Below are 15,822 nucleotides of genomic sequence, written 5' to 3' on the forward strand. Positions count from 1 at the left end.
TAGTTGTGGTGCATGGGCTTAGTTGCTCCACAGCATGTAGGATCTTCCCAGACCAGGAATCGAACCCATGTCCCCTGCATTGGCAGGCAGATTCTCAACCACTGTGCCACCAGGGAAGTCCCAATGTCTGACTTTTCTGATTGACCAGAAGTTTCATTAGTGCATTTAAGACAGTGGCTACCTCCATTCACTATTGAATGAATAAAATTAAGTAAAAATTTGTTCACCGCCCTCAGAAGAACCACAGTCTAGTTGAGCAAACATACACACACACCCCACTTTTAATTTTAATACAAGATAAACTAAGTGTAGGAGGGACATGACATGCAATGAGAGTGATAGGAAAATAAGGAAGGGAAACATTAACTCTTAGTAAGAAGATGTAAAATAGCACTACTTGAGCTGAGCCATGATGGATGGGAAGAACTCCAACAGGAAGAATGGTGGGAAAGGATTCCACAAGGAAGGAGGAGCCAAGGTATGCCGAGAAGAGACTACAGGTAGATTTGGGCAAAGGCAAGTACTCCACTGTGACTGAGGTATGGCATGTTTGGAAGGGGATGGTGCAAGACAAAGCTGGAAAGGTAGGCTGGCTTTATCAAACTGAATATCAGACTGAGGTATTTGTGTGTTATTCCACAGGCAGGAGGATCAGATCTGGCTTTAGAGGATATTCTCCATCGTATAGAATTAAATAAAAGAGAAGGAGAAAAGTGGAAGAGAGATCACTTAGGGACTGTTTAGAGATCTAGTTCCAGTAGATAGCAGTCTCTCCACACTCTCAATATGTCTGTAATCATTTTAAACACAAAGCAATAAAGAAACCTCTGTCCTGCTGCACATAAGCATTTCCAAGGGAATGCAGGTTATCCTATGGATACTACAGATGATAATTCCAAGAGAAGAAAGGATCTATTCAGCTAAATTTATGCTGAGAGGTGCAAGTTCCAAAGTTCGAGTAGTTTTCTCAGGTTTTTTTGTTTTCAGCTTTATTGAGGTATAATTGACAAACTTGTAAGATATTTAAAGCTTACATTGTGATGATTTGATATACGTGTATATATTGTGAAAGAATTCCCCCCAAAGAGTTAACTGACACATCCATCACCTCACATGTTTGTCTTTTCTTTTTCTTTTTCTCTTTTGTGTATGTGTGTTTGTGTGTGTGTGTGTGTGTGTGTGTGTGTGAGAACATCTAAGTTCTACGCTCTTAGAAAATTTCAATTATACAATAGTGTTATCAACTATAGTCACTATGCTATACATTAGCTCCTCAGGCCTTATTCATCTTATAACTGAAAGTTTGTACCCTTTTACCAACCTCTCCCTGTTTCCCCCACCCCAAAAACCCTGGCAACCACTTTTCTATTCTCATTTTCTATGAGTTTGACTTCTTTTTGGATTCTTCATATAAGTGATACCATGCAGTATTTGAAACAGATTTTTATCAGGGCTGAATAACATTATCTCCAGTAACAGTGCTGCTCTTTCATTTAAAGAACAAAATGCCTCAATTATGTAAAGAAAAGAAGGTGATCTGGCTTTTTAAAATTATTTATTTATTTATTTATGGCTGCATTGGGTCTTCATTGCTGCGCGTGGGCTTTCTCTAGTTGAGGCGAGTGGGGGCTACTCTTCCTTACGGTGCACGGGCTTCTCACTGTGGTGGCTTCTCTTGTTATGTAACACAGGCTCTAGGTGCGCAGGCTTCAGTAGTTGTGGCACACAAGCTCAGTAGTTGTGGTGCGTGGGCTTAGTTGCTCCATAGCATGTGGGATCTTCCAGGACCAGAGCTCAGACCCGTGTCCCCTGCATTGGCAGGTGGATTCTTAACCACTGCGCCACCAGGGAAGTCCCGCTGACCTGGCTTTTGAGTACAAAAATAATAGTAGAAAGTTGAATAATTAAAAACTCTTCCCCTATTTCAGGAAAATGAAGTTTCATACACAGCTGGTATAACCACAATCTACCTAAAAAACCAATTTGACAATTAGCTTCCTACAAGCAAAAGACAGCTGATAATATTTCTATTTTCTATGGCACAGTGCCTTATGCATGAATTCGTAACACAAGCCCCTCACAACTTTGAAATTTCTTACATCTTTTCTAAAGAATTTGACTTTTTTTTTCTTACTTTCAGGTGCTTAGTTTGGCGTATGATGGGCATTCCTTTTGCATGCATCTCAGTAACAGAGTGTACGCAGTTTCATATATTTGTGGGTATCTTTCTTTCCTAGGTCCTATATAAAGTATTTGCAAGAAACTATGGAATCGTAATTCCTCCAAGGATGAATATTGCTCCATTTATATAAAATGTATGTTTCACTGCTGTTTCTGTGCATTTCTGCAGACTTAATAAGCTTTTATTTCAGTTCTGAATCACGATGTAATTATGATTAATTTTCAATGGCAATTAAACTTAATATATGTATTTCAAGTAATACCTATAATTAAAACATTAGTAATATGAATGGTATGACGAAGGTCACGCACGCATGCACAAGCATTGACAACTATGTTAAGGCTGCCATTTGGCTGAGAACAATTTTACGACACTACCCTGATTTCAGAGATACATCCTGATTTCAGAGATGCTAATGTGTGGGTAAAGGAAAACATCACAGAGTCAATGAAATATGGTAACTCCTGCCTCTGCAACTAGATTATAAGTCTTTGAAAGTTGGAACCTGCATCCAAGTAGGATGTTCTCTGTAAATAACCTCACCTTGATTCAAACTGACCTAATAAGAAAGTATATTGGCTCACAAAACTGGAAAACCAGAGTGATGTGGGAGAAGCTTTCAGGGTTGGTTAACCCAGTGGAAAAATTATGTGATCAAGAACTCAAGTTTTGGGCTTCCCTGGTGGCGCAGTTGTTAAGAATCCACCTGCTAACGCAGGGGACACAGGTTCGAGCCCTGGTCTGGGAAGATCCCACGTGCCGTGGAGCAACTAAGCCCGTACGCCACAGCTACTGAGCCTGCGTTCTAGAGCCTGCAAGCCACAACTACTGAGCCCGCGTGCCACAGCTACTGAGCCCGCATGCCACAGCTACTGAAGTCCGTGTGCCTAGAGCCCGTGCTCCACAACAAGAGAAGCCACCGCATTGAGAAGCCCGCCCACCGCAACAAAGAGTAGCCCCTGCTCAAAACCATGAGAAAGCCCACATGCAGCAACAAAGACCCAACGCAGCCAAAAATCAATAAAGACAAATAAATTTATTTTTTAAAAAATACTCGTTTTTTCCGTCTATCTGCTTGTCTTCCTTAATATCAGCTTCATTCTGAGGCTACCCTTTCCTCTTCCTCAGTGGTCTTAAGATAGTTGTCAATAGCTATCGAGGCTACATCCTACCTCTTAACATCCAGCCAGAACAATAAGAGTGTCTTTTTCCAGAAGCTTCCAACAAACATCTATGACTTGTTAGAATTGGTTCACATATCTCTTTTTAAGCCAGTTACATGAAAAGGGAAGGGATTATCCTGATCAGTTTAGATTAATCAGGCATCCAATATAGAATTGGATTTGTTTCTCCTGAGGCATATGGAAGGGTGAACTCTTGGTCAAAATCAGAGTTTTGTTAGTAAGGAAAAACAGAATAATAATTTCTGCCTACTCCAGAATCCTCCTGAATACTTTTTCAACTCCACTAGTCCCTAGCACATGACACACTAATGGTAATTTCATTAAGACCAAGGACTGTGCTTTACTTATCTTTTCTACTATCTTTAATTTCCTGCATATAGTTGATGCTTAATAAATATATTATTATTGTGTATAATAGTGGTTGTGTTCTTTGCCAAAAGAATCTCAAAATGACCTATAGTTTTCTTTCTTTATTTAGAGGTGAGGCCCTGTAACAATAGAAAGAAATTTTGCTTGAAAAAATCAGCCCAGTAAAATTCTTGATATTCTGAAGAATTTCATGGACATAGCAGCTTATCCATGAAAGCAAAGTTGAAGGTGTGTAATAGATGAATAGTGAAACTTTTTTTTTTTTTAAGAAACAAGATATATTAAACAAAGCTGTTTATCAAGAACTTCAGAAAAGGTTCAGGGACAAGAGATGGTAACCTTATGTCCATATCAAATGATTGCTTTTTGTGGAACTCTACTCCAAGGAAGACAGAAAGGGTAGCGAGTCTAGCTTTTTATTTTCTTCTTATTCTGATTCTCTTCCAATATGAATCATTTCTTGTTCTAAACTATTCTGATTTCCTTTCCTTTGGTCCCCAAGGTCTGAAGACTAAAAAATAGGCAAGATCTGTTTGGCTAGCTAATCCTTTTCTCCTAAGTAGTCAGAGCTTCATGCCTTAGAGACTTTTTTTCTCCTATTCTTCCCACTGTAAATGTCTCAAGGGCACCAGAAAGTGAGCTCCACAAAGGCAGGGACTTTGTCTTGTTCCTGTATCCAGAGTTCCTACTACTGTCTGGCCCAAAGAAGGTGTTCACTAATTTTTAAAAAATGCAATAAATGAATGAGAAGAATGTCATTGAGAAGAAGAAATTATGTTACTATATAGTGAATTGTGGAATATTAATACTGTATTGTATTTTCCACCTAGAAAATTCTTTTAGAGTTTTAACGAGACGTGCTTGGAAAATGTACAATTTAAAATTTCATGGTAATTATTTCCCTATAGAAAATTGATTTCTTCAAGGCACAGATCTGGAAAAACCTCAAATCTTGATTTTCAACAAAGTAGAAATGTGTAACTCAGTTTTACATGTGGTTTATAAAAAGATCTTAGAATTAAATTAACAAAATGCCTTGCACAGAGAAGGCATTTCAGTGATTAATTTAATTACATTGTCATAAATTGTCAAGAGTTCAAAAGACAAGTAGATGATTTGTGAAAAGACACTGCCATGCTGAACTGGAGAGTTTTCCTATTCAAATGCCTTTGGTTACTTTTCCACCATATACAGATAATGCCCCAAAACCCTAGAAGGATTACTATGTGCGTGGCACTTAGCACTTAGATGACAGATAGTAAATAGAGGGGGAAAGTGTTGGAAGAGGACACATCCCTTTCGTTATTCAATAAAATTGAATTATAATTTTAGGAAAAAGGCTGGATACTTAATATTCCCAAAGTGATTTCTGGACTCTGGGAATGGCAGTCTATCAGATGCTCTATACGCATAATCTCATACACCCTCCTACATCCACAGGAGGAAAACGTCTACTTCTCTGCTGCTTATTATGTATGCTTGAAGGAAGCTTTTGAAAGAGGGTGACCAACTCCTTTCAGTTTGCCAGGACTTTCCCAATTATACAAGTCATATGTCCTAGGAAATCTCCCAGTCTCAGGAAAACTAGGACAGTAGATCATCCTACTTTGAAAACTCCTTTTAAAAAATAATAGGAAAAAAAAAAGGTCATGAAGAACCTAGGGGTAAGACGGGAATAAAGACACAGACCTACCAGAGAATGGACTTGAGGATATGGGGAGGGGGAAGGGTAAGCTGTGACAAAGTGAGAGAGTGGCATGGACATATATACACTACCAAACGTAAAATAGATAGCTAGTGGGAAGTAGCCACATAGCACAGGGAGATCAGCTCGGTGCTTTGTGACCACCTAGAGGGGTGGGATAGGGAGGATGGGAGAGAGGGAGACGCAAGAGGGAAGAGATATGGGAACATATGTTTACATATAACTGATTCACTTTGTTATAAAGCAGAAACTAACACACCACTGTAAAGCAATTATACTCCAATAAAGATGTTAAAAAAAAAAACAAGTCACTGATGGGGCCAACTTTTACAAACATGGACTTGTATTCCTACTTGGTCAGCATTAATTTGTAACTCAGAAAGTCTTCATTAAATATTGAAATTAAAATGGCTTTCCTGTGGGGTTAAAAATAATAATAATAATAGAAAACTTACTTGGACCTACCCAGCTTTCCTAATGCACTTCTTTTCTCCTTCCTGTCTTTTCCCAATTGCTCTATTACAATTCTAAAATGTTTCTCTCTTGTACCTCTACTGACTTGTTTCCCTTCAGCTTGTGGTGGACTTACAAGCCAAGGTTTGGTTTATAGCTTAATATTGATTATATTTGTTAACTTCTAAGTAGGTAAATGACCTCTATGAATTTTATCTGAGTTTTCAGAAAAGGTGATGTAGGTACATTGAAAGGCCTTCTTTTCTTAGCCCTCGCCTTTGTAATGAGGGATCCTAAAATAAAAATGAAAACTAACAAAATTGTGTTTACAGATTTGAAAATAGAAGTGTATGACAGTCTTTGACGGCATAAGGATAACTCTTTCTTGGGATTCTCCCTCAGTCTTTTAAAAAAGTGATTCAATTTAAATTTTCTTCTAGTCTAGTGTATCCCAAGCTGGGGCATGCTGGAGATAATTTTAAGTGATATGCAGTGATGACATCATAACTAACTTGGGCAATGAGAAAATTATTTTCCTTTCACTTTTCTTTTAGTAACATTGATTTTGGCACGAACAAAAATTTCATTTTAACATCAATATGTCTTTTTTAAATATCTGTTTAATTATTTTGGCTGTGCCCGGTCTTAGTTGCAGTACATGGGATCTTTAGTTGCAGCATGCGAACTCTTATTTGTGGCATACATGTGGGATCTACTTTCCTGACCAGGGATCGAACCCAGGCCCCCTGCATTGGGAGTGCAGAGTCTTAGCCGCTGGACCACCAGGGAAGTCCCTTCAATCTGTGTTAACACCTCTCTAAGATCTACTAATCTTCCTTTGTAACAAAGAGTGAGTCAAGTCTTGGGCTCAGAGACCAAAAGTCTCTAGCTGGAATTTGATGAAAAGGTTTTGTTTTTGTTACATTTATCTTCATGGTTACATTCTACTTATGAAAATAGAAACTTTTTTTATTTTCAGGAGTGATATAGAGACATTCTTCTTTTAAGGTAAATGTATGTAAGTAATCAATTTAAGGGAAAAATAGTTGGTGAAAACCATAAAGGTGAGATAAGGATTACTTAAGCACAGGAAACCTTGTCCAGGTAATTTCCACATACTCAAGGAGAGATAGAGGATAGCCTGAAAGAGGATAGCATCTAAAGCTCCCCCTTTGCCTACACAAATACATGCACTATTTCCCTAAAGCATAACTGAATAAAACAGTGTAGCACACTATGTCAAGACACAGAACCTCAGATTTCTACCAGGATTTAAAAGGAAAACACTTCATAGTCTCTGTTTTTCTTTCTCATAGCAGAATGCCCTTCTTAGCATTCAACAAAAACCACAACTAGCACTGCGGTTGGACTTAACAGATTCCTTTAAATTCTAAGGTCTTGGCATGTCCAGAACCTGGATGCATCATGTGGGAGAGCAGCCATGAGCTCTCCATGGTATTAGTGTTAGAAGGATTGAAATGAACATCCTTGAGTTTACTTGTTGATCTGGCATTTAGAAACAGAAACTTTAAATGGTGTTTGGTTTCTGTAATTTCTCATTCTCTTTTACGAAACTTTTTTTAGGTATCACATTCATACAAAAGAGGATAAATCTGTGAGAGAGCTTTCATCAATGGCAAACTTTGTTTTTATTAAAATAAATGATACCATGATATTTTACCTTCTAGTCAATATTAGAGACAATATAATTTGACATTTGATTAAATTATTTGGAAACATCACAGATCTTATCCTGGATTAAGATTTGAGAAAGCTGTGTTTCCTGAAATACCAACTTCATCAGATTAACTTCTACAATATTATCAACCAAGTGTTTTTGAGCTTCTACTGTATACTCAGCTCACGTAGACACAGAAGAACACACAAAGACTTATAACTCATGTATTCTTTGATACAAATAGGCAGACTCTGCTAACTAACCCACATAAAATAATTATATAGTAATAAATTGGAATAAATACTTAAATGGTAAATAGGATAATAAAGATTTTATATGGAAGTTATGCAAGTTTACAAGGGAGTTATATGAAGAAGACAGAAATAAATGAAGGTTACGACAGTCCAAGAAAGTTTTCTGATGGGATCTTATTTTCTTTTTAAAAGATGGATAAATTTTGAAGTAAAAATTTAAAAAAGATAAAGGTGTTTAATGATTGAGATGTTGATTAAAGCAGGATTTGGCATGATATCAAGAGGGGGTGTGAAGGAAAATACGTAGAACTAGTGCTATCAGCTTGGGATGGAGCATGGAGTTTGTGAGGGGTATTGGTGAGAGAAAATACTGGCATAAGTAGAGTGAGACCAAACTGCGGAAGACCTTGAAAACTAGCCTCAGAGGATAAGCTGATTCCACAAACAGTAGAGAACCCATCTTCACAGGGTCGTTGTGAGAATTAAATGAGGTAATATTTGTTCATAGAAATGGTATTTTAGGAATATTTGTATAGCAGTAACAGGTAAACTATATATTAAAATCAAAGAAGAAAATTAGAAAGCCAGATAGAAAGCTATTTCAATATTCTGGACACAGTCAATGAGGGTCTGGACTAGGGTGGTATCATTAGAGATAAAGAAAAGAGGCAAATCTAAAGCATATAAAATTAAAATCTAGTAATTGTTTTTTTTCGGTATGCGGACCTCTCACTGTTGTGGCCTCTCCCGTTGTGGAGCACAGGCTCCGGATGTGCAGGCTCAGCGGCCATGGCTCACGGGTCCAGCTGCTCCGTGGCATGTGGGATCTTCCCAGACCAGGGCATGAACTGGCGTCCCCTGCATCGGCAGGCGGACTCTCAACCACTGCGCCACCAGGGAAGCCCAAAATCTAGTAATTTTTATTCAATCATTATTCAACATTTATTGATCAAGTACTATGTGTTAGGCACTAAGCCAGGCACATGCAGAATTAATGGAACTCAGGAAGATTCTGTACATAAGAAATTCATGAGCAGTGTCAAAGATTTCTGACCTAGGAGATTAGAAATAAAGGTGGTTCTTGGTAACTCCCTGGCCGTCCAGTGGTTAGGACTCGGCCCTTCCACTGCTGGCGGCCCAGTTTCAATCGAAGTGGTTCTTAACAGAGAGTCAGGGGAACTGCGATGGGGAGTGGATAATCAGCTCCAATTTGGCATTTGAAATTTGACGAGAATACAGATTGTCCATCACAGTTTATTTACCAAACACTGGGCTAGATACTAAAGCTACAGGAGGTGTAAGACAAGGTCCCTCTCTTCAAAGAGCTTACACTTAAACCAGGAAGAGAAGACAAATTAACAAAATGGTAAATGACAATATACAGTGAAATAAGCTAACTGTGAAATAAGTGGGACAGATCACAAATGCTACAAACATTCAGAAGCAGGAGGTAAGCACTGTGGGTGGAGCACTGAGGCTGCTTTGTGGAAGATGTAGTATTTGTGCTAAATGCAGAAGATCTGGTGGTAACAACAATGGAATAACTACTATTTGTTAATTGTTTACTTTGTTTATATCATCTTATTCACATATACTACCTCATTTAATTCTCACAGCAATCGTATGATATAGATACAGATGAGGAGATGGCTTGGAGAGTTGAAGTATGTTACAGGAGGTCATATGGTTGGTAAGAAGTAGATTAACCCATGTTTGACTCAAATGACCATACTCTTAGCCACTTCTCTACAAGGAGAAGAAAGAAGCTGTAGAACTGAAAGTAAGAAATAGATTCAAGGGGCATGCAAGTGGAGATGTACTAAAAGCAGATTAAAAACTTGATCTAGAACATAATAATAATGATAGTTAATACTTATATAGTAGTTACTATGTAACAGGCACTATTCTATGCATATCACAGGAGCCTACTTAATCCTCCAATCCAATGAAGTAACGTTCTATTATTATCCACATTTTACAGATAGGGAAATTAGGTGACACTGCTAGTAAGTGGCAGAGCCAGTATTTGAACTCAGACATTCTGACACCAGAATCCATGCTTTTAACCTGCATACTATCATGACTTTTGAATTAAGCACAGGTTAAAGTTAAGTCTTAGAAGTTGGGAGGGGAAGATATAGAAGACTAGGAGGGCATAAAAATGAGCAAGAGAATGAATATAAAGCCAGGCCAAGGACACTGCTTTAGGAGCACACACAGTGGGGACAAAAGGGGGAAGCCATGCTGACAAAGGAAATAGAGTGATGAACCATCAAAAGACGCTAAAGAGAGGTTTGTCCATCAGAGAGCGTGGTCATCAGAATAAATGTTGCTGAAAAGAGAATATGGAAACTTCCTTGGTGGTCCAGTGGTTAAGACTCTGAGCTTCCAATGCAGGGGGCATGGGTTCAATCCCTGGTCAGGGAACTAAGATCCTGTATGCTGCACAGGGCGGCCAAAAAAAAAAGGAGAGAGAGAGAGAGAATATGAACTAAATAAAACTGACAGAAAAAATAACACTGGTTTTCTTATAGAAAGCGCTCTTAGGGATGGAAGTCAAAGTCCAGGAAGTTACTAAGAGAATGGGAGAGGAGGACGTAGGGACAGTGACTGTGGACCACACATTTTAGGAGATTGACAGTGAAAGAAGAGAGAGAAAGGGCCTGAGCTAATAGTGTTAGCAAGGTCACTTCTCTTTGCTCTCCTTAGGGACTTAGCCATAGACAGTTACTCCACTCCTTCCAACCGTTAAGTTGGAAGAGAATGTCCACAGAAGTTCCTCCTTTAATAAGTCAAATGGAAACGATGCATTAGTAAATGGACAAACAGGATCTCATTGTGAGTTCTGTGATCCCTTTCAGGGCAAGTCTGTTCTGTACTATTCGTTCTAGCCCTTCTTTATATACTCTTTTGAGTTGTAGCTTAGATATTGCTACTAGTAGGCTGTTTTATGCCTCTGAGCTTTTCCACTTTGTTGTCTGTTTATATTCTGCAAGGTTCGACTCAAATGCCACAGTCTTTTCGAAGCTTTCTCTGACCCCAGTCTGAGTGAGACTATATCCCCACAGAACCCCGTTCCCACACTGTCATAGCACCTGCTTTATTCCCCTACAACTGTTAGCAATTTTAGTGGTCTCCATGCATGGATGACAATCTCTTGTGAAAAGAGAGTAAGGTTTTCATGGCTGGCTTCACAATGCCAAACACAAGCCTGACATAAAGTAGGCACTTGTAAGTGTTCATTGAACAAAAGTGTAAATAAAGGAAAGTAGGATTAGAAAGCCTCAGGAAGCACTTCATTTGTCCATTCAGTCCATCAGTCATCCTGTAAGGACAAGCTCAGGACTGGGCTTCCAATAGTCACTTGACTTTAATTAATTTTTAATTTAATTTTTTACTGAAGTATAGTTGATTTACAATATTATATTAGTTCCAAGCATACAACATGATTCAATATTTTTATAGATAATAGTTCATTTAAAGTTTTTATAAAATATTGGCTATGTTCCCTGTGCTGTACAATATATCCTGGTAGCTTATTTATCTTATTTACTACTATTTTATACAAAGTAGTTTGTACCTCTTAATCCCTTACCTCTATCTTGCCCTCTCTCCCTTTCCCCCACTCATAACCACTAATTTGTTCTCTGTATCTCTAAGTCTCTTTCTGTTTTGTTATATTCATTCGTTTGTTTTATTTTTTAGATTCCACATGCATTTGACTTTTTAAAATTAATTTCTATTGGAGTATAGTTGCTTTACAATGCTGTGCTAGTTTCTGCTGTACAGCAAAGCGAATCAGCCATACATATACATATATCCCCTCTTTTTCGGATTTCCTTCCCATTTAGGTCCCACAGAGAATTGAGTAGAGTTCCCTGTGCTACACAGTAGGTTCTCATTAGTCATCTGTTTTATACTTAGTAGTGTATATTTGTCAGTCCCAATCTCCCAGTTCATCCCACCCCCCAGATTCCACATGCATTTGACTTTAATGTGGCACATCACACCAAGTTCCTCACCCATAAGATAAAGTCTGCTTATAATAATAAAATTTAAAAAAAAAGATAAAGTCTGCTTAGTCTCCAGAAGCTGCAAAATAGGGATTTTTAAACCTTGTAACCCCATTTCACCGTATCCTTAAATAGAAGTGGAAGTGGGAATAAGCATTCTTATTCCTTTTCACAGACAAGGAAACTAAGGCAGAAAGCAGAAGAATAATTGCAAGAAGCTCATCTCTTTTATACTTAGGTTCTCAGGGTCTCTCAAGAATTAAATGGTGGCTCAGTCTGTGCCAAGTTTCTAGATGAGACTGGCTTGTGATTCTTTCTATTCTCCATCAGTCACCTACAGATACTCATCACCCCATGACAGGCTCCCACTCCCACAACCCAGTAGTCTGCACTGGACAAATCTGTCCCTATGCCAAATACATAGTTACTTGCAAAAGCATTACCCAAACACTATCACAAATCTTCCTATTAGCCAGGGCTCTTCCCCAAATGTGCCCATTCTAGTCTTGCAGAACAGAATCTGAACCATCAAAGGCTAGCCCCCTGTCTTGCAGAAGCTTGTAACAAAGGGTAGAGGGTGTGGGAATCATGAGGTACGAACAAGTTGGTTAGTTGGTATTTATTTGATCCATTTTCTTTAATCCATGTGAGATGAGCTAAACAAATTGTTTACCTGGTGTCTGTCCCCTGAGGCCTGAGCATTCAAATACACTAAACAGATGATTCACCATAAAACTCCAGTTCTGTCCATTTGTAAAACGCCAGCAAAGTCAGGTTTTCAGGTTAAGGGGGCTGTGCTCTTTGCTGATTTGTAAGTTTTAAGGCAGTTGGGTGTCTGGCTCCACTTAGTGCTGAAATGTCATAGTGCAGCCTGGTTCCGTTTTTCCACAGCCATAAAAACCAAGGAAGGGGTGAACTATCGACCGCTAGTAAGGGGTGAACTTACTATTGCAGATATGTAGCAATCACGGTTCAATCTGAGAAGTTTGAAGTTCAAATCCTTTGGTGTTTGTGCTGAAAATAGTAAAAAATGCAGGCAAGAAATATGAGGCCAGAGTTGGAGTCAAGAGGAGACCCTCTGGCTACTATGTGGTAAACCAGTTTGGGCTCTTGGTCTGTGTTCTTTGCTTTATAGACAATGCTGCAGATCCTTTCAAAATCACTGTCCTCATGCCATTCCTAAGACTTCATGGGAGAGGGAAAAGGGCCCAAAGTGAGGCTAGATTCAGAAGCTGGAGGTTTTCAATAGCATCACTGTATTAGCCCCAATTTTTAGTTTACCACATACAAAAGATTAGATGGTATATTACTGGGTTATTTTAGATTTACTAAACCATCGGGGGCACTGTGTGCTTCTAATAAACATTTTTAAAGGATTAATAATGTTCTATGTTGAATTTCTTTCAAACATTGCACCATAGAACACTTATTTGATCTTCAGTGTCATTCGCTGTCCATCAAGAATTTGGTCAAGTCAGGGGCTTCCCTGGTGGCTCAGTGGTTAAGAATCCACCTGCCAGTGCAGGGGACGCAGGTTCGAGCCCTGGTCCGGGAAGATCCCACATGCCACGGAACAACTAAGCCCGTGCACCACAACTACTGAGCCCCCGCCCTAGAGCCCATGCTCTGCAACAAGGGAAACCACTGCAATGAGGAAACCACGCACCGCAACGAAGAGGAGCCCCCGCTCGCAGCAACTAGAGAAAGCCCGCGCACAGCAATGAAGACCCAACGCAGTCTTCATTTATTTAACAATTAATTAATTAATTTAAAAAATCTCACTGACTGATGAACAGGTGGGTGACTGCTCTGAGCAAACAACCAGACTCCACAACTTGAATTGCTTCCGTATGATGTTTTATATTGGTTGAGGAAACATATTGCATGGCTTTGGAAAAAAAGAATTTGATCCTGACATAGTTTTATTTTAATAAGGACAAAGGCTTCATTTTATGTCTGAAAGACAGATGGGTCATGCTTATTACTAGTATAATCCTCGGGTTTTCCGAATGAATAGAGTTATAGAAATGAGATTGCATCTGAGTAAATACATTAATCTGGTTCCAGGCACATTTTTTTTGGCTAGTACAATTTCAATTGTTCATTATTCTCACTTGAATGGACCTCTCTGTGTAATCATAAAAACATTTCCTTAACAACCAGTACCAAATAATTAAAAGGATAGGATACAGTGCCCTTGTGCTATGATACAGAGATAACTCTATAACCTTTATATAAAATTTTATAAATAACAAGGTACTTTTTTATCTTAAGACACAACTCATCTAGATATTTATTTATTTAGGCTGCGCCAGAATCTTCGTTGTGGCATGTGGGATCTAGTTCCCCGACCAGGGATCGAACCTGGGTCCCCTGCATTGGGAAGCGCAGTCTCACCCACTGGACCACCAGGTAAATTTAAATTTAAGTCATCTAATCTTTATGACTCTGCAAAGTAAATATTAGTACTATCATCACCACTTTATAGATGAGTAAACTGAGACTTAGAGAGATTGGGCAACTTGCCCACAACTGTAAATAAAGGAAGGAATAGGAAAGCAAGCCCTGTCCACATAGATCTCACCCTCTTTCCCTTCTCAGTGTATTTTCCACACCTTGACCTTCCAGTGTAATCTAGGATATTCATAATGTTTGAATAATAAGAGTAAGGAAAGAAAAATAGTTAAAATGTCAACCAAGGAAGAAATTAATAAGTATTTAACGAAAAGATAGCCTCCTAAATGACAGTGTCTATTAGCTTTACATAAAAATTGCAAACACAGTGCCAGAAAGTAAGGAAGGGCTCCCCCACAAAAAAGGAAAAAAGATAGGAGCATGTCCAAAGGACACAGAGGTGACCTGAAAGAGCTTCCAGTGGCCAGAGCTGGAAGAATTTGATCAAACAAAATAAATAATAATAGCATTATATTATAACCTGAAGAATAGAATAAATATCCATGAGTCCACACTGATATAAATAAATGATTAAATAAGTAAATAAACAAATAAATGGGGGAGAAGGAACAATCCTCCCTCACAGAAGAATTCCAATTAATGATGTAGAAAAAAATGAGGCAAATAGAAAATCACCATTAGAACACCACGTAACAATTGCTACAGGCAAGCTCAATCAAATCATTGAGTGAAACAGTAAAATCCAAATAAAGTATGGAGTTCAGTCAATAGTAATGTATCAATGTTGGCTCAATAGCTGTGACAAATGTATATGTAAGATGTTAACAATAGGGGGAAATGGGTATATGGGAACCCTATGTACTATTTTTGCAATCTTCCTGTAAATTTAAAACTATTAACTTAAATATTTGTGGAATATTACAAAGACAAAATTCCAATTCTCAATTACAATGAGAAAAAAGTAGTAACCTTGCAGTGTGAAACCTGGCAGACAGCACCTTAACCAGATGATCAAGGTTAATATCACCAGTAATAAGACATGTCAATATCACGTACCCCTGATAAAGGATGTGTTAAGGACATTGTCTCTGTGAGATTTTTCTCAAAAATTTATAACCTCAATCTAATAATGAGAAAACATCAGACAAACCTAAACTGAGGGACAGTTTACAAATTTCCTGATCTGCAATACTTAAAAGTGTCAAGGTCATGAAACACAAGGAAGGATTGAAGAACTATCAGAGATTAGAGGAGACTAAAAGAGACATGACAGCTAAATGCACTGTAGGAGCCTAGATCAGATCCTGGAACAGAAAAAGGATATTAGTGGAAAACTGCTGATATCCAGATTAAGTCTATGTTTAGTTAATAGTATGTACCAATGTTAATTTCCCAGTTTTGATAAATGTACCATGGCTACATGCCAACATTAGAGGAACATAAGAAAAGGGTATATAGGAATTCTTATATAGGTGTATAGGAAGGATGTAAGGAATATAGATTTGTGCTATCTTTGCAACTTTTCTGTAAGCCTAAAATTATTTTGTATTTAATTTTAAAAGTAAAAGC

General features: G+C 38.3%; 1 long non-coding RNA gene across 1 annotated transcript in view; it reads right to left on the reverse strand.

The window, feature by feature from the left end:
* Window positions 1-1,568: 1,568 nt before the first annotated feature.
* LOC132419677 (uncharacterized) overlaps window positions 1,569-15,822 on the reverse strand; it is a 36,185-nt gene continuing 21,931 nt past the window's right edge. Inside the window, exon 3 of the long non-coding RNA XR_009518224.1 lies at window positions 1,569-1,867. This is a non-coding gene — a long non-coding RNA (uncharacterized lncRNA). The remainder of the gene's footprint in view (window positions 1,868-15,822) is intronic.

The sequence above is a fragment of the Delphinus delphis genome, chromosome 2, assembly GCF_949987515.2.
Source record: "Delphinus delphis chromosome 2, mDelDel1.2, whole genome shotgun sequence".
Classification (NCBI taxonomy): Eukaryota; Metazoa; Chordata; class Mammalia; order Artiodactyla; family Delphinidae; genus Delphinus; species Delphinus delphis.